General features: G+C 41.2%; 2 long non-coding RNA genes across 4 annotated transcripts; one reads left to right on the top strand and one right to left on the bottom strand.

Annotated features, from left to right (window-relative positions):
- Positions 1-353: 353 nt before the first annotated feature.
- LOC132823799 (uncharacterized) lies at positions 354-8,728 on the bottom strand. Its single transcript, XR_009645591.1, has 2 exons — positions 8,646-8,728; positions 354-2,723 (listed from the first exon to the last, which is right to left on the bottom strand). It is a non-coding gene; the product is annotated as an uncharacterized LOC132823799 (long non-coding RNA).
- A 503-nt stretch (positions 8,729-9,231) lies between these two features.
- On the top strand, positions 9,232-24,154 carry LOC132824020 (uncharacterized). 3 transcript variants are annotated; one of them, XR_009645627.1, is made up of 8 exons: positions 9,232-9,322; positions 9,873-9,939; positions 10,049-10,101; positions 11,667-11,816; positions 15,394-15,518; positions 20,026-20,175; positions 21,936-21,980; positions 23,913-24,154. It is a non-coding gene; the product is annotated as an uncharacterized LOC132824020 (long non-coding RNA). The 3 variants fall into 3 exon arrangements; XR_009645629.1 differs by having other exon boundaries at positions 21,933-21,980; XR_009645628.1 differs by lacking the exon at positions 9,873-9,939.
- Positions 24,155-24,337: the final 183 nt, after the last annotated feature.

Genomic DNA, 24,337 nt, shown 5'->3' with positions numbered 1-24,337 from the left:
GTATGCCACAGATTTCTGGTCACGCTCCAGTTTATCTGTGATCCTCTTATCGTCTTCTTCAAATCAAGTACCAGGTCTGCATTCCCTTTCCTTATTTGGTCTGAGTAGCAGCCACTGTATACATAAGTGTAACCACATTTATCTTTTAACACTTGTTCAACCTGTGAAACTCTCAGTTTCTCCATCAAACTTTTAACAAGTTCCAACCCTGGCCAACATCTCTGCCTTTTTGATCCAAAGATTTATCTGAGGATCATCATGCTACTCTTCAGCACAATACTAAGCCGCTGCGTGGCAACCGTTAGTTTTCTTTGTTAAAAAGCATCAGGAAATAATTTCCACTCGCATGTTAGTGCATTATTTAAAATGTCATTTTAATACCTTACATGAATTCAAAAACATTACTGGTATAGTACATGCATGGTTCATAATGCCATCTTAAACTTTCTCCTATTCACAATATTCTTTGGTATCTGATCCATTCCCATTCCTTTCCATTTCTTAGCTTTCCATCTTAGCACCAAGATAAAACTGTTACCACAATAAGTATAACAAATTGTAATATAACAACAATCACATAGACACATTCCTGATCCACGATAGACCGGAGCATTCATTCCCCAGTTCCAAAGTTTATTGGAGTCTGCAACATCTTGCTGGTCTTCTGCAAGGGCTTTGATTGGTTTCTCATGTACGGACCATTCATGAATAACTTCCTTGGCTTCTTTAATAATCTTTATCCAGTCTGTAGTGGGATGGGTAGAGGCTCTGTGGCTACAAACTGTCGCAAATCTTCATATTTGTCATTTTGACGAATAGACAGTTACATACAATTTCTCATTAGGTTCAGGTTTAAAGTTTGGTGGCCAATCTTTGAAAATCATGAATTGCCACATTATGTCCATTCAAAGTACACTATTTCCATCTCTTTTGATATCCTAAGGCTGGCATGGCCATGTAATATGTGCATCCTCCTAGGGCATACTTAAATGGTTTGTTATTCACTGGCAAAATAGATCATGAACAGATTTCCTAAGAGGCAAATCCGCCTCAAGCAAGTCTTCTCTGATCATTCCTTCAGACGTGCCCAGCAGTTCCTCCCAGGTGGCTTTGGGACAAATCCACTCTCTCCCCACCCCCACCCCTTCAAAAATTTTAGTGCGGATTGGTTCAATGACACCCAAGTCCCTTCACATTTACCCACAGTATGAACTTGCATTATAAGTCAGATTATCCCCATGTCTGTGTATATGAAGGACCACTCCAGCGTACAGAAGACATTTATCGTAAGTATTCAAAACCTGATTAGCGAGGATAAGGCTTCTGAGGTGGCAGAGGTGATTCTGCCTCTACCCATGTCCTTCGTTGCTCATTTGACACCCAGTCTGGTACTGAGTCTAACTGTAGCATGTTTGTACTGACCATAAACAGGAACCTATAGTATGTGTTGTCTCATTGGCCAAACTGTCTATGATCACAGTAGAGATATTTTGAAGGGGTTTCAACACATGGATTGCATTGAATACCAATGCTGCCTTCTCTTACTTGTTTTGTCTGGATTCTTGTATTCCTGGCCCACTATTATCTTTATCTTCTCCTACAGTGAATTTTAACGGCACATCCAATTCTGCTATGTCAAGGGTTTTGATAGTGACTGTGCCTGCTGCATAGCCTTCTCCTGATAATTCAATCAATGCTGTCTTCCTCCTTTTCCTTTCTGCTTCCAAGGAAATCCACTTTGATGAATCACACTATCTGGAGTAGGTGATCAAAGAGCTGCCAGACTGTACTATCACACCAAGATGGTATCTGTGCATCCACCAGGTTAAATACTATGTTTATATCCTGGTACCAGAGTAAGTTTCTTGCGTTTCTTCCAGAACTGACCAAATCCCCCTATATCTCTCTGGGAATCACTACATTGTGGCTCTGAAGTGGTACCAGGGGTCATAGTGACAGTAGGTTGAGCGGTGATAGAACCCTACAGTGTGGATGCAGGCGATTCAGCCCATCGCATCCATACTGACCCTCCAAAGAGCATCCCACCCAGACTCACTCCTCTGCCCTGTAATCTTGCATTTCCCATGGTTAATCCACATAGCCCGTACACCACAGCCAATTTTGCACGGCCAATTCATCTCAACCTTACATCTTTGGATTGTGGGAGGAAACCCATGCTGACATGGGGAGAGCATGTAAACTCCACGCAGACAGTTGCCCAAGGGTGGAACCGAACCCAGTCCTTGGTGTTGTGAGGCAGCAGTGCTAACCACCGAGCCACCGTGCTGCCCAACTGTAGTTGTCTAAATTGTCTTCGCTCTCTCTGAACTTTGGGAGAATCCTAGACCTATATTCTATCAAATTCGCAACTACAGACAATCTCAGACCCTTAGGGAATTTTTCCTTGAGCAGGTCCTCCAAGGATTAGTTTTGTCTCAGACTCTGTTCCAGATAATTCTTCCTTCTTGGTTGCTGGGGTAAAACTGGAAAGTAGGGTAGAAACTGCTCAGGGATAGGCCATGGTGATAAAAACCCACATCCCTTCCCCACATGCAACCATTACCGTGACACTTGTTCAGTTGTGTAATATGACCTGCTCAAACAACAGGTATTATCCCCTCCCATTTATAAAAAAAGTATCATGCTATTCACCGCAGAAGGTGCCGCCATTTCAAGAAAAACGCCAATAATGATTCTCCATGTTCTCCTGGTGATTCTTCTTCCTTCAAAACAAACACAAACACAATCTGTTCTTATTTACAGTCAAAATGATTTTATTCCAATGACAGATCCTGCATCTCAGGTTACTTGGGCACCTCTCTCGACCTCATCTTGTCCCAGTCTTCCCAAATACCTTCCCAAAACCAGTCCCCTGGGGGATCTTCCCATCCAGAAATTCCTTCAACTCCAAAGGATTCTAACATAACTTGCTGATAATAGTGATCCATATCGCATTGGTTCCCCCCACCACACCAAAAGGGTTTGAATTGATTTGTATGATACCACCCACTCTTGTTCGAGGCTGTTAGAAACTTGTATACAGAAGGGTAACTCGACTGTCTTTGCCTTCAAATTCAAATGTGTTTTACTTTGTTAATTCCTTTTTTCCAATGTTATTAGCTGCGACCTAATTAGCCTCCTTTATCCTTTCGATTAACCTTTGAACCCACTTATCCCTTGTTATGTTATCAACTTCCAGTTCTGAGAGATCCAACCCTAACAAGGGCTCTAATTCTCTCATTTGTTATTCGTCTGTAAGGAGTAAATCCAATGGAGGAAGACAGTGTTTATCATCATCGGGACATAAGACCCCTTGATGACAGTGCTTCCTTATGTGGCTGCACCATTTTGGCCAACATATTCCCCAAAGTGTGACTGATCTTTTCAACTATTCCACTGGATCGGGGCCTTTGGTCATGTGGAACCTTTGTTTTATCCCAAGTAATGACCTGACATTTTGCATCACTAGGGCCACGAGTTGCGTCCTTTGATCTGACTCAATATTCCTTGGTAAACTCCAATGTGAAAAGACTTTGTCTAACTGGACCCTGGCCATTTAATTAACGGTATCAGTTAGAGTGGAGAATACTCTACCTATTTGGTGAAGGTACCCACTATGAATAGGATATGCTTATATTCACCGGTAGTTGGGGAGTGGACTCAAGATCTATCTACAATTACGTGCAAGGTTCTTTCTTAACATTCCTATCAAGATTATGTTGTGCACGTATCAATCAGTCCTTGATATAATGTTCAACATCTCCTTTCATGTGCACCCACTAGGCACACTTAAGTCTTTTGAGGGTGTTCTGTTTCTGGATGCTCATGAATGTCATGATACCAGTACATCAAGTGGTGCTTTATCTTCTCAGGTACTACAAACTTGCTATCGCACAGGGCAACACCATCTGTCGCATAACCTAATGTCGCATAACATTTTGTTCAGCATAACCTAATTTCTCTCCTTTTAGAAAAACTTTTGTTATTCCATATCCTTCCTCTGTTCTCCTAAGTCTGCGGGGTCTTTTTCTCTTTTTGTGCACCTATTTCCTCAACCTGCAGCACCCATTCTTCTCCTGCTATTGTCCCTTGTTTAATCAATTCTTCTGCTTTTCTGCTTTCATCGCTCCACAATCTTTCCCCTTCGTCTTTTCAGTAATGGGGTGGACAGTAGGACCTTTCCATCTGCGGACAAACCCTCTTGCCTCCTGTAAGGTGATATATTCCATATTGCACTTATACTCTGAGTAGATAACAAATCCTGAAGGAAATTTCTCTGGGTGGCTCACTACGTATGCCATGGCTGCCAACTCAGCTGCTGGAGCACTCATCGTTGGCAGTTGGACCCACTCAACTGGGTCTTTGGCAGTTATAGGGCTATAGTATATTTCCTGTCCATTATTCTTCTCTACACGCAGGTCACATTCTGTCTTCCATTTCCCATCTGTACAGATGAAGATCTAGCAACAATTTTTGAAAGGGTGATTTTTCATTTTGTGTTAGCTTTACCAGTAATCCCTCCTTTGTATTTTCATACGAAAGGTCCCTTGAATCATTTGCTACCACCACGTGACATTCAGGGCGTGTCCCATGGTAAATTAAATTGTCTGCTAACATGGTGGCACTTCAAACCATTTTCACCTCTCTGTTCCTCCCTTGTAACAGCATCTATCTGGCAGTCTTATTCTGGCTCACTGCGCCATGATTAATACTTCCATCCAGCAGCATCCAAAAGGGTGCACTCTGGCAAAATTGTCAACGGGTCCAATTCTACAACACAAGTAAAATGTTGAACTGCCCAGACCACCAATAGAGCTGAAAATGTGTTGCTGGAAATGCGCAGCAGGTCAGGCAGCATCCAAGGAACAGGAGAATCGGCGTTTCAGGCATCAGGAATCCTGAAGAAGGGCTTATGCCCGAAATGTTGATTCTCCTGTTCCTTGGATGCTGCCTGGCCTGCTGCGCATTTCCAGCAACATGTTTTCAGCTCTGATCTCCAGCATCTGCAGTCCTCACTTTCTCCTCGAAGACCACCAATAGATGCCTATCACACATTATATACTCCTGCTCTACTGACATGAACATGTGCAAGGCATAGGCTGCTGGTCTCAACTGACCATGTATCTCTTGTAACAAGACTGCTGATATTGTGGAATGTGTTGCAGCCACCCCAAGGAGAGTAGTTCAGCTGAGTTTGGGATTTTTAGGTCAGGAACATACATCAAGCCTGTCCAAGCCCTATTTCGAAGCTATTATCGCTTCATGTGTTCTGGCTTCCATTCCCATAGAAATTTTTCTTTAATAATGTCATTAAGCCCAAAAATGATCTTAATCTGTTCACATCTGTGGTGATGGGAAGTCCAGCTGCTGCTCCAATTTGTTGTTTGTCTATTTGTTTTTTTTCCCTTTAGTTATCACCATTCCTAAATAATTCACTTCCTACCTCATTATCTGAACCTTTTTCAGAGTCATTTTCAGTTTAATAGTTGCAACACCGCATTCAGGAGTTGAGATTGCTCCTGTTCGGTTCCAGTTTGTAAGAGCAAATCATCAACCTTATTATATCAGACAGTCTGGCCTAGAAAAACTCCATAACCCATTGCTTAACCATTGATGAGATACTGTGGAATCCCTGTGGCAAAGCTGTCCATGTGTATTGCTGTCCTTTAAGAGGTAAATGCAAATTTATACTGACACTCCTCAGTCAAAGGGATTAAGCTAAATCTATTATTGATGCCTAATACTGTAAACCATTGTGCTAACTTGCTTTGTTTAATCATAGTTTTGGGACTAGCAGCTACTTTAGGGGCTGCCAGAGGCATGACCTTCTATTTAGTTCCCTGCAGTCACTGGTTAATTGTCAACTCCCGCCTGGCTTTTTAACTGGCCAAATTGGAGAATTATTGGTGGAGGCAACATTGCAGTGCTCTAAGTGACTAGACTCTGAATTACTTTCTCAATGTCTCCTTCAGTTTGTTTGGGAAACTCAGTTTGTTTCTGTGGCTTTGAGTCTGGTCCTTGGATGCAAGCTTCCCCCTACATTCTCCCACAATTGTGTTTGGTTTTGGTGAAAGCATTTTTATTCTGTTAGTATTGCCTAGGCTGTTGGATCCCAACTCATCTGTAGGACTGACCCACATGTCTCCCACGTGCAAACTCATTCCCTGTATGAACCAACTCGTACTTTAGCGACAGACTGTTCCTCACTCATCCCTGGCATTTGCCAGATCATACAGTTTACTGGGTCAAAACAAAGACCAACTCTTATGCTACTCCTGGGGTGGTTCTAGTAGGGCCACCCATTGCTGCAAGAGTAAAGGACTAGTTACCAGCCCAACGTGTGAATGTCCCGTAAACACAGTTAGAATAATGTCTGCTTCTGTTGTCCAGGTAAATTGAAGTAAAGTAGATGTGTTTAGTGGTTCCAGATCCCTTGTATCCCAAAGAAAAAAATTAATAGGACAGCCTCCAACATTACCATCCACCAAGGGTCTTCCCATTCCATTCCTCCCAGCATCACACATCCAAGTTGGAGGTCTGATATCGTCACTCAGCTGGGGTGCAACCTGCTCATTGGCTCTACATTGTTTTGTGGCATGAGCTGGGATCCCCTAGTGGCAAGGTTCAGGTCTGCGTTTGATTGTCTAACCCCTCGCAAAGGTAAGACCAATCTCCAGCGTAATGGCCCACTCCCTCAGACATAATACCGATTATCACTTCCCATGGTTCGTCCACTGCCAACTGCAGCGAGTGGATGTGCTCTTCCCCTGTACCTGACCCTGCCCCCCCAATCTGATATGGAAAGATTGGTCCATCAGCATGTTTTCTTTTCCTTCATTTTTCTAGGACCCCACAGCCCTGTTAGCCAGTGCGATTATCATGTTAGTCTTATTTGAATTTCCCCTTCCCATTTCAATGTTCTTGTCATCCGTCTTATCTATGCTTTCCTGTGGCCTGTCAGGTCAAACATGAGTTTTTTTTTTGGGAGTCCTCCATGATACTAAGGTCCATATCATAGATTGACAGAACTCATGAGTGAAACTAAGTCCAGCTCCGAAATATTCCAAAACACTGATCGGAGCAGGGGGAAGCAAAAGCTATCGTGTGTTCCCTCTTCTGCCTGCACTTAATGATTCCATAGGAATTTTATTAGTTCCCACGGCTGTTAAAACAGCCTCCTTTAACTTAATGAGGGCTCTCTGTCCATCTTCCTCTGTGTAGGGCCACGTGGGTGTAGGCACGTTAACAATAGACAAGGAGGAGGGGAAGAAATGAATCTATCAGTCTCTAGGAGTTTGTCTTTGCGAACACCTCCAGGGGATCATTTGTGATCTGACATACCCACAAATTTGACAATGTTGGTCAGTTGAGTTTCTTCCCCTGAGCTGTTTTATATACACATTCATAGCAGTCTTCAAATCATTGCATTGCTTTTTCCAACACCTTTTTCATCTCATGATCTTGTTTAAATGCCTTGTTTATTTTTCTCCCTTTCAAATTTCTTACGCGGGTGAAAAGTTTTTTTCTGCAAGCCCGTTTATGTCCCAAGGTCACCTATCTCGGCTCGCAGGTTCAGCTTTTCCGGTTGGTTTTCTGCCTTGCCCTGCCCTGATTTGGAGATGCTGGCGTTGGACGGGGATGTACAAAGTTAAAAATCACAACACCAGGTTTAATTGGAAGCACTAGCTTTCAAAGCGTTGCTCCTTCATCAAGTGGTTGTGGAGGACACAATTGTAATAGCAATTTTTACTATAAATTGCCTTACAATTGTGTCCTCCACAATCACCTGAAGGAGTGGCACTCCTAAAGCTAGTGTATCCAATTAAACCTATTTGAAGTGATTTTAACTCTGTCCTGTTCTCCAGCTGATTGCTACAGCCTTCTGTAACTTTTTAAAAGTTCCCATTCCTCATGTTATCCTTAGCTAAACTCCAAAAAGAAAAAAGCATCCCTGTGAGTCCCAGACTGAGTACCAGCCTTTCCAGGACATTCACCATATCTTGGTCACTTCTCAGTCACATATTGATGGAGAAATCCTCTCCAGTCAGAGCTCCCTGGACTCACCACCTTATAAAGAGCACCACTGACTTGAAAAGTCATGCTTTTGAGGATTGTTCAGTTTAGCTCCTTCCACTTTGAGGACCCCTCTTGGGCTGGACGTTTCCTATTTATGGGTTAGGAAGTAGGTCAGAACAGAGAGACTGGTGTTTGCCAACACCCACCCAGGGACGCCACACTCTGGTGCCTGTGTCTACCTGGAGGCAGCAGATAACCTCAGTGGAAGCGAGGTGCAGAGGGCTCAGCCAACTCACTCACACTATATTCCCAAATATAGAAGTCTGATTTGGAGATGCCAGTGTTGGACTGGGGTGTACAAAGTTAAAAATCACACAACACCAGGTTATAGTCCAACAGGTTTAATGGGAAAATGCAAATTTTCGCTATAAATTCTGTGTTAGGATCGAGCCCTCCACAACCACCTTATGAAGGAGCGTCGCTCCGAAAGCTTGTGCTTCCAATTAAACCTGTGTGACTATAACCTGGTGTTGTGTGATTTTTAACTTCCCAAATATAAAGCACCAACACTCCAGGAGAAACCACACGAGCCAAGCTTCTGCTAAGTTAATACCGCACCCACACATTACCCAGGGGCCAATCCCAACGGTCCCTCTCTGGCCTTGTCTTCGCTCCACGTCCTAGCAACGGCTCACCAATGCGCCTCTTCCTCTGGATGTGACACAACTTCCGGTGGCGCGCTCTTTTATACCCGATCATTGGCCCCGCCCCTCCATCCAATCAAAGACGCTAACGTCATGTTGCTGGGTGCCGGATTCTCCAGTCAGGTACCAGACGAGCGCACCCCATCCTTACTTGGGCGGGCACGTGACTGTTACCGCGTTCGCCATTGGGCACGCGTTCAGCTTGAGCCAAGCAGCGGTTCCTCTGTCCGAGTTTTAACCAATTTCTCCCCCCCGTCCCGCTACGTGGTTCTAATTTTATCCTGGCGAGTCAGCTTCTGTCCCCGTCTGGATGACTCTGGTTAATCGCAGCCTAAAGCTCGCTGGGGGCGCTGATTGTCTGTCTGCCTTCCTAGACCGCGCGCGTGCGCGCAAGCCTCCCGGGAGTTGTAGTTTCTCTCTCCACATTTCGGGGGAATAGAGCGCCGCCCGAGGGACTACAGCCCCCAGACAGCACTGCGCGCTGCGCATGCGCATTATGTGCAGGTTGCTCGGACGCATGGCGGCGGTTAGGTGAGGAGGGAGAGGTGGCTGCTCCCCTTCCCCTTCCCCTTCCCCTACCGCTCCCTGGAGTCGGTGAAATGGTAAGGAACCGAGTCATTAATGCGATAGGATAGTACAACGGCCTGTTCCGATTCTGGTGAGGGGGGATTTGTAAGGGCTGGGGCAGTTAAAATCAGGCGAACTTCAGCTTGGGCCTGGGCCTGGGCCTGTGACTGGAGCCAGGAGCCAGGGCATTGACTGGGCTTCCCCAATTCAGTTTGATGGTCATGTCCAATCCAATCCTCAATTGTGTTTTTACTGGCATTGGGAAATAACGAGGGGGCAAACTGTACAGGAGAACTGACCCAGGAGCTCTGGAGCTCCTCATTGAAGGGCAGCATGGCAGGCTGACACGTGGAGCTGCAGCTGGAAGTCAATGAGCTGCTGGGAAATTAATGAGCAGCACAACTTTGGAATCACCCCTAATATTAATTAGCAGCAATAACTAACTGAGTTGGGCATATTTATGCAGTTTTAAAATCTGATGAGGGGTAAAGTTCTCTTGTTTTGTGCAAGACTGTGTAACCTCTTGAAAATTTCGGTTTTATTTAGTGCATCACTGATCAATTTTTGAATTTTATTACATAACAGGTGTTGAAGAAAAGTAATTATTATTCGGATTGTGAAATTGGAAGATCAGTTGCAATTCAAATGTTATGTAAGCTAAGTAATATTTTAACTGTGACTAATGTTCTGATTTTACGGTCCTATTCTTGTAAGTGCCCATTAGTAGTGGTCTGATGTGATCTTAAATTTGTTATTCTCAGGGCATGAAATCTTTGATTCCTGAAGTTGAATGCCCTCATGGTCTAAATAAATGGTAAGTAAATGCTGTTTTCTGATGGTTTTTAATGCAGAGCCATAGAATTTTGCAGTACAAAAACAACTTAATTTTTTTTCCAGTGAGTTTATGATTTTAGGACAGCCCATAGTGCTTTATGGCCAATTAAATGTATTTAAAATGGTTGTTGTACTGTAGGAAGCAACTTTGATGCATTTGAGATCACATTTGAGGTAAATGAATAGCTAGTCTTTTTAAAATGTTGGTTGACCAATAAATATAGGTGAGGACACTGAAGGGATTTCCCTGCTCTTCAAACTAACACCGCAAGTTGTTCTGTATCCATCTGAGAGAGCAGGGGAATCTTAGTTTAACATTTCATTTTAAAGATGGTACATCAGACACCTCATCTGTGTCCGTTGCTCTTGACGTGGTCGTCTTTACAAAAGTGAGACAGGATACCAACTTGCTGAACGTTTCAAGGGACATTTCTGGTACACTCACCAGACAATCGCACCGCCCTGTGGCTGACCATTTCAACTTCCCCTTCCACTTTGCCAAGGGCATGCAAGTCCTGGGTGGCGTCCACCACCAAATCCAAGCCACCTGACGCCTGGAAGAAGAGCACTTCATCTTCCACCTTGGGACTGTTCAACCACATGGCATCAACACCGGCTTCATCAGTTTCCAAATCTGCCCTTACGTCACCTCATCCCAGATCCAAACCTCCAATTTGGCACCGCCCTCTTGAACTGTGCTACCTGTCCACCTTCCTTCCCACTTGTCCACTCCACCCTTCCCTCTGAAGTATCATCATCACCACCACCACCACCACCACCACCTGCATGTACCTATTACCTACCTGCTACCCCTCCCCAGTCTCATCCTCCTATTTATCTCCCAGCCTCCTTCCCCACATCCACATTCCTGATTAAGGGCTTATGCCCGAAACGTTTTATATGCTGCCTAACCAGTTGAGCTTTTCCAGCGCTACACTTTTCAACTTGATCTCCAACATCTGCAGTCCTTCCATCTGACAGTACTATTTCAATACTTTACTGGATTGTCAGTCTAGATTTATATCTTTGCAGCTCTCCTGTTGAGCTCAGACCTAAAAGCCTCTAACTCAGCAAGTGAGCTACTTATTGGCACTGCACAATGAAGCCATTCCCTCTACTATGTTTGCCTTGCTCCATACCCTTTCAAGTTTTGCTTTTGCAAGTGTTTAACACTTTACTGAGAGCCTGGTTAGTTATGATGATCTGGAGAACACTGCCTGAAATGATGGTGGAAGCAGCTTAATAACTGTGTGAACTGGAAATTGAATCAGGAACCAGAAAGTGGAACATTTGTAAGACTGAGCAGAAAGATCAGGGAAGTGCATCTAACTGGACCACACTTTTGAAGAGATACAGTGGGCTCCGTGGATTTATTCTGTGCTGCATCATTCCATGATGTGAAGGTCATCATTCTGCTGATGCACAGAAGATTTTCCCACTAACTTTGCATAGGATTTTGATAAAGACAGTCTTCACTATCACTTTCTTTTTGGTCCAAACATTAGTTTATTCACTGACAGTGTTCTTTTTTTTGTCTCTGAACAGTGCACTATTCGGTGTAATCATGAGACTGTTTGTGAGATTTACTTAGTCCTGTGATGGGAAGATACTGGTTTGAAATGATGAATCAGTGAGGATGCTGATGAACTTGTTGATCGAAGGAGCAAATGTCAGATGCAGGCACAACAACTTAAGGTACAGTCCTGTCTTTTGGAATTTTGAACAATGATTTGTAATCTTACCAAAGTTCTAACCTTCTGGAATAAATAGCTATCCAGTTAATGGGTTAACTACATTAATTATTTATTTAAAAACTGTATAAAAATACTGTGCAAAGGACTTAATATGAGGGGCTTATTTTAGAAAATTTAAATATCTAGTTCTATTTGTAGTTGAATAATACTTATTGTGGCATACAATATTTTTAATTTATCCTCAAAGTTCTTCTTTATTTCCTTTCTTCTACCCCATGCCCAAGTTGAATGATGAATGATGCTTGCATGTATTATCTGAACTGTCAGTGACGAATTTCGAAATCATTCTGAGAACTTGGGATCTTCCCTTCTTGAATTTCTGTAATGCTGGATTGCATATTTAGATTAGATTAGATTACTTACAGTGTGGAAACAGGCCCTTCGGCCCAACAAGTCCACACCGACCCGCCGATGAGCAACCCACCCAGACCCATTCCCCTATATTTACCCCTTCACCTAACACTATGGGCAATTTAGCATGGCCAATTCACCTAACCTGCACATCTTTGGACTTTGGGAAGAAACCAGAGCACCCGGAGGAAATCCCCGCAGATACAGGGTGAATGTGCGAACTTGACACAGACAGTTGCCCGAGCCAGGAATTGAACCTGGGTCTCTTGCACTGTGAGGCAGCAGTGCTAACCACTGTGCTGCCCATATGTAAGACCAAAGGTTTTCCATCTCTGCCTACTATGGAGTTGGACTTCATACAATGTGCAATTATATTTAAATGTAAAATAAATTTCCATCAAAGTGGTCTTGTTTCATAAGATTTTTGGAATACTCCTATAATATTTGCCAAGTCTGTTCACTAAGTATCACATTTGGACAGTTGACATTTTTCTGATAAGTAATCAAGTCACTTTGTTAAGAGACAGCACAGTTATGCAATTAAAACTAAGTTTTTGTAACTCTGGAATCTATGATCAGCATTGATCACGGGAGGTATTAGCACCAAATTGAAGCAGGAAAGATCCTTAAAAAGGAGAGTGTTTTCAGTGAATTGCGTGAAAGAGGACAGAGTATTTTCCTAATGCAGCGATATTTGAGTTGAGAATAACCTTCCAAAGAAATGATTTATTGTACTGTGTGGAGCTTTTATGTCAAACGCCTGAGCAAAAATTCAACTTCCTTTAGTTTGAACATTGCCCTCTGGTGTGATATTAAGGAATTGCTTTGGAAGAAGTTCTGAAGCTTTGTGTAAAGTATCCAGTTGAAACAAAGCATCGAACATTAGGTATTAAAGGAATCAAGTAAGAAGGGTACAGATATTAGGGGATGATCAGCATAACCATTATTGTTATTTTCATCATAGTTTTAAACACTATTCAGCACACTATAGGTTTGAACAGTGTTTAAAACCATGATGGAAATAGCAATTATGGGTATAAACTCAATTTAAAAGGGTTTTTCTCAGTTTGTAAATACTGTTAGTTTTCTGGTGTGATTCCTAGTTCCGTAATATGATGTTTGGCAGACATAAACTGAAATGATGACTGTTAAGCTGATAAGTCGGAGAGTTCAGGATATTTCCTTCCAGTTTGTAAATGTGTTTGTAGGTCATGTAATTCTGAACAGTAAAAGTATTCATAATTTTATGTGCATGAATGCTGAATGATACTGTAAAGGAAAGCTTGAACAATGTCTGCAATCCATTTTGTTTATTAAAACTGAGCTCCCAAATGAGCTTTAGTTTCTCCTAACCATCTCCCTACTCGCTCTCTGTACTTCCGTTGAAATGAACCACAGCTGTTGTGTGCTTCAAAGGGATTGAATTTAAAGCAGGATAGGCCCATTGTCACTTCTGTTGTTGAATGAGTTTCAGTTCCTCAACTAGGACTAAGAGCTCGTCATGTAGAGTGACACTCAGGCCTGCTATTGCTTTTTAGCCAACTAGTCTTTCAGCAGATGACAAAAAGAGAGATCAATGATGAGATCATCCTGTGTCAAAAAGCTGTACTTTTTCACAAAATAAATTGTGTTCTGAGCACTTGGTGCTGTATGGAAATAAAGATGTTATATGGAGGTGCAAATGCATCCTGTCAGCGGGCTCTTCATGGTCGTTTGAGTAGCACATTGTATTTAAGCTATGATCTTGCCATTTATAAAGGAATGTATGAATTGTAAGCACGAGTTGGCCCTCAAACCTGCTCTGCTGTTTCATAAAGTTGCGAATTTAATGTGCCCTGCCAACCCTAATACACCTCAGTGCTCTTGTTAGGCAAGAATATCTATACTTCTTCCTTACAAATACTCAATGACCCTGCCTCCTCTCTTTGGGGAGCAAGTATCTGAAAGACCTGTGCATCTTTAACAGAGAGAAATACTCCTTGACTCTGATAAATAGGAGTCACTTCTAAAAATTTGTGTCCTTTTCTACTTCCTTCCACAAAGCAAAGTATACTTTCCTGTCAAGTCCACTCAGGATCTTGTATATTTCAATAAGATCAGCTCTCTGAATGTGAATAGAAACAAGCCCAACATCTCCAATTTATAATAAGAGAACTCCTCATCCCAGGAATCAGTTGGGTGAATCTTCTCTGAAATGCTTCAATTCTGTTACCTCAATTCCTAAATAACGAGGTCAAAACTATAAATGTGACAGTAGGAGTGATCTGATCGATGCCCTGTAGGAAATAAAGTGCTTGATGACGTGCAGAGAGAATGGGCTCGAGGGCCTCTTTTGTGCTGTATAATTCTTGTATGTTTTTATGTTCCATTCCCTGTTTTAGAGTCTGAATTTAGTCCAGCCCAGATGGATGGTGAGAAGTGATTGATATAGAATAATACATTTGGGTGTTTTTCATTTAGTGCAAAATACGCTTGCACACATGGCATGATTTGCTACCAGTCTCATACAGATATGCATCCTCATGCAAAAGAGTCCACTTTATTTCAGGGAATTTGCAAGCCAAAAGGCAACATGAAGGGAGAAAATATGTGCAGAGAGTTATGATCTGGATGTGATAGGGCAAGTATTTTTGTGTACCACTTCATACTTTGAGTGTGTTGGCTGTCGTTTTGTTAATACGTAATTAGGTCAAAATCTTTCCCAATGAAGTGCAGTGGGAGTTTGGTAAACAGAGGCTTGCTGTTTATAGCCAGATCATCCCTTTGACTAAGTCAGTAATATTTCTTTGACATTAGAAGTTAATAAAATCCTGAAGGGCATGGATACGATGAATAACCAAGGTCTTTTCCTGGAGGTGGCGGAGTCCAAAACCAGAGGGTACAGGTTTAAGTTGAGTGGGGAAAGGTTTAAAAGGGATCTAGGGGACAACTTTTCACACAGGGTGGTGTGTGTATGGAATGAGCTGCCAGATGAAGTGGTGGAGGCTTGTACAATTACAACATTTTAGAGGCATCTGGTTGGGTGCATGAATAGGAAGGGTCCAGAGGGGTATGGGACTAGATTTATTTAGGATATCTGGTTGGCATGCACGAATTGGACAGAAGGGTCTGTTTCCTTGCTGTACATCTCTGTGACCCTTTTTGTCTTTTTCTTTGTTTGTGAACAGTGCACTATTCCACCTCATTTGCACGATTGGCTGGAAGTTTCCTAGTTCCATCATGTGAGGATCCTTCTTCGAAATGAAGAGTCGAAGAACAATTGATAACTGAGGTGCAAGTGCAAGAAGTGGAGGTACAATTCTGTATATTGGAATTTTGAACAAAACACGCAAACCTGTCAAAGTCGTAATCTTTCTGAATAAATAGAGATTATATAATGTATCAGAGCATCACGGACTTTCAGTTTTTCTGATTAATGCACTGGGAAAGTTTTAAGGTTACCCAGTTAGCAGGTGAACTGTATTGAGCACTTGCTGACTGATTAATCACTGTTTTAAAATGATGTAAAAAAAGAGTTAGTGCACTTTTAGATAACATGAACGTAATTATATGTAACAATTTCTTTTGGTCAAAATTAAATTTTGAAGTCTTTCTTGGAAAGTCCTCTTTTCCCACAGTGCTCAAGTTCAGTGATGAATGATATTTGCATGTATTATCTGAACTGCAGGTGACGAGCATTATATTATTCTGAGAGCTTGGGCCGTACTCTTATGTTGATTCTGTATACATTATCTCATAGGGGTAGTACTGGCATTTATAATACTCTCACAATGGTCATAGACTTCATACAACACATTATTTTCTCAGCTTATTTCTCTTACTCATCCATGACATCCAGGATTTCATACAGCAGATAATCCAATCCAGTCTGTAACAGCACAACAGATTTCCAGTGAAGTGGTCTTGTCTAAAGAGATTCTTGAAACGTTCTTGTTCCTATGCTGAATCTGACTGTCGGTCATTTTATTTGGACAGGGGAGGTTTTGATAGTGTATCTGCTTTACAAACTTGCTTTGTCCACACAGGAAAACTGTGCCAATGAAAGAATATTTTGGGGTGTTGAATGTATGGCTATGATAACTTTGAGGCTATAGGCAGTCTCATCAAACTGGAACAGAAAAGGCCAGTGTCCTTTTTCATGATTGTGCACTAGTTGATTGCTGTATTTTTAAAAAAAATTACGTTGATATCTGAAATTTGAATGATTTTCCATAAACTCTTTGCACCAATTTATCCCTCATATCGAAATCTCACTGGTTGAAAATTCATTTCGAAGTTTAACTTTCTTTACCTTTAACATTGTCAATTGGTGACATCTTCGGGAAATGGTTTGGGGGAATTATTCTCAACTCACATTGTGAAGATACCCAGTTAAATTGTTGTTAGAGCAACAGGGTGAGAAGTGTACAGAGTATAAAGGGTGTAATAGATATAAATGGTGACATGACATTTGAAATAGCAACCTATAAAGGTAAGATAAAATGTTTATACCCAGTTAGTCGCCTGAAACTATCATTAGAATATTTTGTATGCTGCTATTTTATTAGGATAACGTTTCCACTTTGGTTCCATAATGAAGATTATTTTGTGTCTATTAACTAAGCAGTAATGATGTCCGTTCAACTCCTAGCTCCAAGATTTTAGGTTATTTCTTCCAGTTTATGGAATTTCTTCCTGGGTCATATTATCCTATGAACAGTTCATGTATGTATAATATCAAGCTGGAGTGTCTAATAATACAATAAAGGGCAAATACGTCTGCCTACTCCCCCATTTGTTCATTTGCTAAAAGTGAAAGCCCTAAAATTAGTATTGGTTGGTTAGCTCAGTTGGCTGGACTGCTGGTTTGTGATGCAGTGTAAGGCCAACAGTATGGGGTCAGTTCTCCCACTGGCTGGGGTCACCATGAAGGTTCTGCTTTAATAGAACATAGAACATTCCAGCGCAGGACAGGCCCTTCAGTCCTCGATGCTGTGCTGACCTGTGGAACCAATCTGAAGGCCATCTAACCCACACCATTCCATTCTTGTCGATATGCCTATCTAATGAACATTTAATTGCCCTTAAAGTTGGCGAGTCCTCTACTGTTGGAAGCACTGCGTTCCATGCTCCTGTTAGTCTGACATCTGTCTGATTTCTATCACCCCTCTATTTAAAGCTACATCTCCTCATGGTAGCCATTGCCATCCGAGGAAAACGGCTGTCACGGTCCATCCTATCTAACCCTCTGATTATCTTATATGTCTCAATTAAGCCACCTTCTTCTCTCTAACGAAAACAGCCTCAAGTCCCTCAGCCTTTCCTCGTAAGACCTTCCCTCCATACCAGGCAACATCCTAGTAAAACTCCTCTGAACCCTTTCCATAGCTTCTACATCCTTCCTGTGATGCGGTGACTAGAACTGTACGCGACACTATAAATGTAGCCTCACCACAGCTGCGGCATGACCCAATGTTTTCGAAACTCAATCCCTCCACCAATGAAAGGTCATGCACCGTATGCAGCTGTAACAACCTGATCAATCTGGGTGGCAATTTTCAGGGATCTAAGTACCTGGACACAGATCTCTCTGTTAATCTACACTATCAAGAATCTTACCATTATCCCAGTACTTTTTTTTATTCCTTCCAAAGTGAATCACCTCATGCTCTGAATTAAACTCCATCGGCCAACTACAGCACCTCTGTAACCTACAACATCCTTTGTCACTCTCCTCAACTCTACTGACCTTTGTGTCATCTGTAAATTTACTAACCCATCCTTCTATGCCCTCATCCAGGTCATTTATAAAAATGACAAACAGCAGTGGACCGAAAACAGATCCTTGCGATAAACTAGTAAGTGAGCTCTAGGATGAATATTTCCCATCAACTACCACCCTCTGTCATTTTCAGCCAGCCAACGTCTGATCCAAACAGCTAAATCACCCTCAATCCCATGCCTCTGTATTTTGTGCAATAGCTTACCGTGGGGAACCTTATCAGTCACCTTTCTGAAATCCATATGTAGCACATCAACCACTGTAACCTCCTCCAGCTGTTTGCTCACCATCTCAAAGAACTCAATAAGGTTTGTGAGGCATGACCTATCCTTCACAAAGCCATGTTGACTATCCCTAATCAACGTATTCCTTTCTAGATGATGATACATCCTATTTCTTATAACCCTTTCCAACAGTGTACCCACAGCCGAAGTAGGGTTTATAATTGCCAGGGTTGTCTCTACTCCACTCCCCTTCTTGAACAAGGGGATACCATTTGCTATCCTCCAGTCTTCTGGCGCTAGTCTTGAGGACAATGATGACATAATCAAAGTCAAAGGCTCTGCAATCTTCTCTCTGGCTTCCCAGAGAATCCTGGGATAAATGCCAGGGGACTTATCTACTTTTACATTTTCCAGAATTGCTAACATCTTGTAAACCTCAATCTCATCTAGTCTAGTAGCCTGTATTTCAGTATTCTCCTTGACAACTGACTTTTTCTAGTGTGTGTACTGATGAAAAGTGTTCCCAGCCTGTCTCCTTGCCTGAGGCGTGGTGACCCTCAGGATAAACTCCGCTTTGCCTTGATCTCTGAGATTACAGATATGTTCATTTTCATAGGCCTCTGTTCTGTATAACTTTCTCCCTTTCGAATATAATGGGATTAAATGAAATTAGGCCCAAACTAATATTATTTCAAGAGGAATGTTTACCAATATAAGAGCTGGATAGGTTTCAATATCCCTTTCATAACTGTGCTCCTCATTAGTGAGTCCAGAGGCTGTAAGTATGATCTCTACTCCAGGATTGTAACTCAATGTAGACTTCCAATTTAGTAATTGATCTTTGTCACTTAACTAGATTGGTGTTTGATATCTTTGTGTCAACAAATTTCTCTATTTGGCTGTTTGTAATTATTTTTCAAATTAATTTTATGTCAAGCTCAATGGAAAGAACTGCATGCACCATGTCAGCATGCTATTTTAGTGGATTGGTGGCACAGTACTGAAGAATTGATCTTGGCATCTTGATGCCTACTTTCAATCTAGTCCAGAAAGATGGCTAAAACATGGCCAAGAGCAATGTGTTTGCATCGCCTCCTCTCAGTGAATTATGGATTTAGGTCTATGACACAAGGTTAACTCTCATTTAGTCCCAATTAGGACTGCCACTCAAGTCAACCTCCAGGATACCCAATGGGGAGTTTATTAAAGGGAGTTGGCAGAAGAACCCAAAGTAGACTGAAAGGGAAGAATTATATGAATCCAGTTATGATCTGGAATGTACAATTTGAAATAATTATTGAATAAGATTGAATAATTCAAAATTTAGGATTTGATCAATAATCGAAAGGCAAATGTGTTCAGATCATAGAATCCTTAGTGTGGAAAGAGGCTATTAGGCCCATCAAGTCCCCACTGACCCCCAAAGAGCATCGCATGCAGCCCCACAACTTCACACGTTACCGTGGCTAATCCATCCCTGTACACTCTGGGTAATTTCACATAGCCAATCCACCTAACCTCTGCATGTTTGAACTGATACTATGGAAGATTAGGAATCTGGGACTAATTCAATAACTCTTTAAAATAGGTAATATGGATGTAATGGGGCTGGATAGCTTTATAACATGTGTTGTTTCATTTTATAATTCACTGATGTGAAGGCTGCCGTTAGGTTGATGCAGAGATGGATCAGAACCTTTCCTAATTACGTTCCAGGGTGTTTGATGAAATAAGCCAGGGCTTGCAGCCGAAACATCGACTTAAACACGGACGTCTGTTAAGCTGTTAATGTTTCTTTCTTTGCCTCTGAACAGTGCATCGTGTTGGCATCAGTCTGAGACTATGTTTGGGAGGAGTTTCTTGGTCTCATTTTGTGAAGCTGTTTGAAGTGAAGAATTGAGAATGATAACTGCGCCAGTTAATAAAGGAAGAAGTACTGGGAGCTGCAGGCACATTTCTTGGAGGTACATTTCTATCTGTATTGAAACTTTGAACAACAGTTTGTGATTTTGTCAAAGCAGCAAACTTTCAGAATAAATAGCCTTTGGTGTTTCATATGAATATCTTCCTAAGGTTTTAGTTAATCATTTAGTGCCCTGCTTATTACATTTGAAAAACTACTCTGGTTAACAGATTGGCCATATTAAATACCAGTATAATAGATAATTGTATTAAAATAGAGATTTAGTGTAAATGCACCTTTCAGATGATGAGCTCATTGCTCCATGACTAAGACTAGCTTTCTGAATTTTCCCTGGGTTATGCCTTCTTTCCATCTCTTACTTTCTCCTCAAGGTTCAGTGATGAATAGTGGTTGCATGTATTATCTGAATACTGTGACGAACATTAAAATGATTCTGAGAGCTTGGGGTTTTCCTTCCTTTTATCCAATTGTACATACATGTTGTCTAATAGAGTTTTGATGTGTTCATAATACTGTTGTAATAGTTCTTGAGCGGAGCGGAGAAGGAGGCAGTGTGCAAATGTGGATATTCTGTTTTTAGGATTCTCTGCACTCTAGTTGGCTTCTTCAAAAAAGTGTTTGTGTAGTCTTTGGGTCATAATCTGTCTGAGCAAGCTTCCACTTATCAATTCAGTTTCCTTTAGTTTTAACTGTACTCTCCAGTGAAGCCATTGGGGATTGGTTGAGAGGTTAATGGTTGTACTGGTGTTAAATGAACTATGTGAAAGGCTTATGTAGTTGAGAGGGAACAAGCACTGACTGTAGATTTAAATGTGTTTAGGATATATCTTTTCAGTCTGTGGAAACTGTTCATAAGTCATGTTATCCTGCACAATAAAAATAGTAAAATCACTCTAATAAAGCTGCAAGGTGGAAATATGTCGACTGCTGTTTTATTCACAACTAAAATTGAAAGCTCTCAAATGTAATATAGGTTTCTGTTTTTCCTTTCCTGTTGCCCTACTGAGGGGAAATAGTTGCCAGTTTAGACCTAGCACATTTAGTCTGGGCTGATAAACCAAGATCAGGATAGATCCTGAACTAACAGTTATCTGTCAATGAATGCCAGCAAAATGGATCTTTTTGTGAGGATAATCCTACATAAGTCATTTTTTCTCCAAGTAATTGATTGGCAAGTGCATGGAGATTTTTGTGATGGTGTTTCATGTTATTGATAAAGGTCAAGTGGATTGCGCAGTGCATTTAAGCATTTGTCATTCCTACAATGGCAGAACCTGTGGTGAATCCAGAGCAGATAAATGGCTAGAAAGTTGCTGTAGGAATAAATGAGATTGGACAGTCTCCATTCAGTGGCCATTGGAGTTGGGCCTACCATATCAGATCAGCTTTCATTTGATATCAGGTGGTAGTAGTATATGTTGTAAGGTATTTGCCAAATGAACCAGAAGCAGCATGGTGGGGGGAGAATATGTGCAATGAATTGTCACAACTTGGGAACCACTAAAAATGTCAGTAAAAGCAGATTATACAGTAACTTCCAAATGGGAAATTATACATACCCACAATGAAACATCAGGAGAGTAGATGAAATGGTTACCACTTAAAAACAAAAAGATCTGCACACATAATGGGTTGAGTTGTCTCCTTCTATGCTTTATCAAACACTGACTGTTGATACACTGACCTCAAGCTTTCTGACATTTCTTTGGTGATGTTGGTTTGAGTATCTTCCTGCTCCCAATATCTAATCTCTAGATGTCTCATTAATCTTCTCTATTTTATTTTGTCTCCGACCAGTAGACCATCCTGACTACAGACTGGAGAGCAGAACCTTGTGGTCTGAAGGTGAAGATAATTGTTTGAAATTTTAAAAATTAACATGAAAAAAAAATCAGTTGAAACCTAAGGGGAGGCAGGTAGTGACTTCAGTTGCAATATTGTCTGTATTCTAGAAACTTTGAGCAAGTCTTGGCATAGCAGGAACCTGCTGACATAAATATCAGCAGTTGTACTGTACTTTCAATTTAGCTAATATCACATGCTTAACATGCAATTTTTGTCATTGAGCAACACAAAGATGTCAGGACAGAAGATCACAAACTTGGTCAGATGTATGTATTTTTGGAGGAGGGAGAACTTGGTCAGCATGGACAAGTTGGACCGAAGGGTCTGTTTCCGTGCTGTACATCTGACTCTGGAGAGGTTTAGGGGAAAAAAAATTTAGAACTTCGAATATGGTTGCTAAAGTCCCTAATTAGGAGCAACTAAAATTGATGATGCTCAAGAGGCTGGAATTAGAGGACTACAGATATCTTGGGAGGAATGTGGATTTGGTGGAGGTCACACAATTAGAAAGGAACTAAGCCATAGAGAGATTTGAAAACTAGGATGGTGATTATGTAATTGAGGCTTTTTGACTGGAAGCCATATGATCCTGTTCTGAAATGATGCTTGGAGTGAGTTAAGTTACAAGCAGCAGAGACTTGGATGAACATAAATTTATGTTGGGTAATTAAGTCAGAATAAGATGAAGGAATGAGATGGATGTCCTGGAAAAGGTGAACTTGAAGACAGTGAGATGGAACAGAATGTAAAGAACGATTGGAGTTCATGCTTTAATTTACCACATAGGGCTTTGCTTTTTCTGCCAGTGCGCTGGTTAAAGCAGACAAGAACATATTCATTTAACAAACAAGACTTCAAATACCTATTAATAAATTGACTATTAAAACACAATACAAGCAATTTAATAGGTGCTTATGTCTACTTAGAATTTATTTTCATAAATATCTAAATCTAACCTTGGCCATATCTCCCCCCCCCTCCTGTGCCCAGTTCAGTGAGGAGTAATGTTTGCATGTATTATCTGAACAGCCAGTGCAAGCATTAAAGTTACTCAGCTTTAGATTATCTTTCTTGCTGATTTTACAGCTGCTGCAAGAGGATATGCACATGATAGAGATGAATGCTGCAAGAACCACTAACTTTACCACTTATTATCCCATACCTCCTAGTTTTCAGTCTGATGAACATATACCCATCCAGATGCCTTTTAAATGTTGATATCAATGAGGGTTTGGAGAAATATGGGCCAGATTAGATTGGGATAAGGACTAGTTGGACAGAAAGTTGTTTCCATACTGTACATGAATCATTATGGTTTCACTATTGGAATGTACCCTGCTTGACTTTTATGTACATCTGTAATTGAAACAGGTCTGGTGCTAATTCATTGGATAACTGCAATGAGATTTGGTAACAGGCCCAGTAATTAAGTCCTAAAATTAGGAATCCAGCTGAATAATTTCTTATCCACATTATTTGGCACAAATAGTATTGTCTATTAAGAGGAAAGAATGACCTGGATGTAGGTTTGTCACCCTACTAAGTAACCTCTTCAGTGGGCCTCCAGGTGAAGCCCTGCTGCTGATTCTTGCTTTTTATTTATGTTTAGGTTTCTTTGGGTAGATGTCATTGCCTGTTCTTTTTCACAGGGGGTGGTAGATTGGCCAAACAGACAATTCCTGGAAGCATGGAATTCCAACCAGAACTATCTACTGTCCCCTTAGAAAAAGGACATGAAATGATGACAGTCAACCCAAACAGTTGCCTGGAGGCCCACTGAAAATGTTACCAAGTAGGGTGACAAAACATCTGGAAATGAACCTTCCAGCAAATCTATATCCAGAACCTCAACCTGAATTACTAACCTTACTGTGTTAGGAAAGAATGATCATTTGAAGAAATGTTGACTGGTTATTGATTTCGTTCTTTCAGGTTACAGAACCTACCATTCACAAGCAACACCGTCATTCAGATACAATAATGAAAACTCATCTGTGGGTGAAAATTTTAGTCAGTTGCTGAATGTTCTGAAAAGCCATGGACTGGTTCTGCAGAATATTGCTGAATTTGAATTCTCAAGTGCAGGGCTCCAATCTAGTCTTACTCAACCATGAATTAAGCAATCTTCTTACTTTGTAATTATGTGAAATAAATACAATAAACCTGCTTTAAAAGAGGTGTAGCATCAGTATATGCCTGTTTCCACTTAATTTCACCTTGACTGATACTGCACTGTAAAACAATATTTGACTTCAGAATAAAGACAGCAAATCATACAAGTTAAATTCTGTAGAGGTCATATTTTTGTGCCTGGCCTAGAGAGTTCTTGAAGCTCAGTAACAAGAGCCACAGTGCAT

The sequence above is a fragment of the Hemiscyllium ocellatum genome, chromosome 17 (assembly GCF_020745735.1).
Source record: "Hemiscyllium ocellatum isolate sHemOce1 chromosome 17, sHemOce1.pat.X.cur, whole genome shotgun sequence".
Taxonomy (NCBI): Eukaryota; Metazoa; Chordata; class Chondrichthyes; order Orectolobiformes; family Hemiscylliidae; genus Hemiscyllium; species Hemiscyllium ocellatum.
The sequence above is the reverse complement of the archived record's forward strand: the minus strand, read 5'-3'. Positions and strand labels throughout refer to the sequence as shown.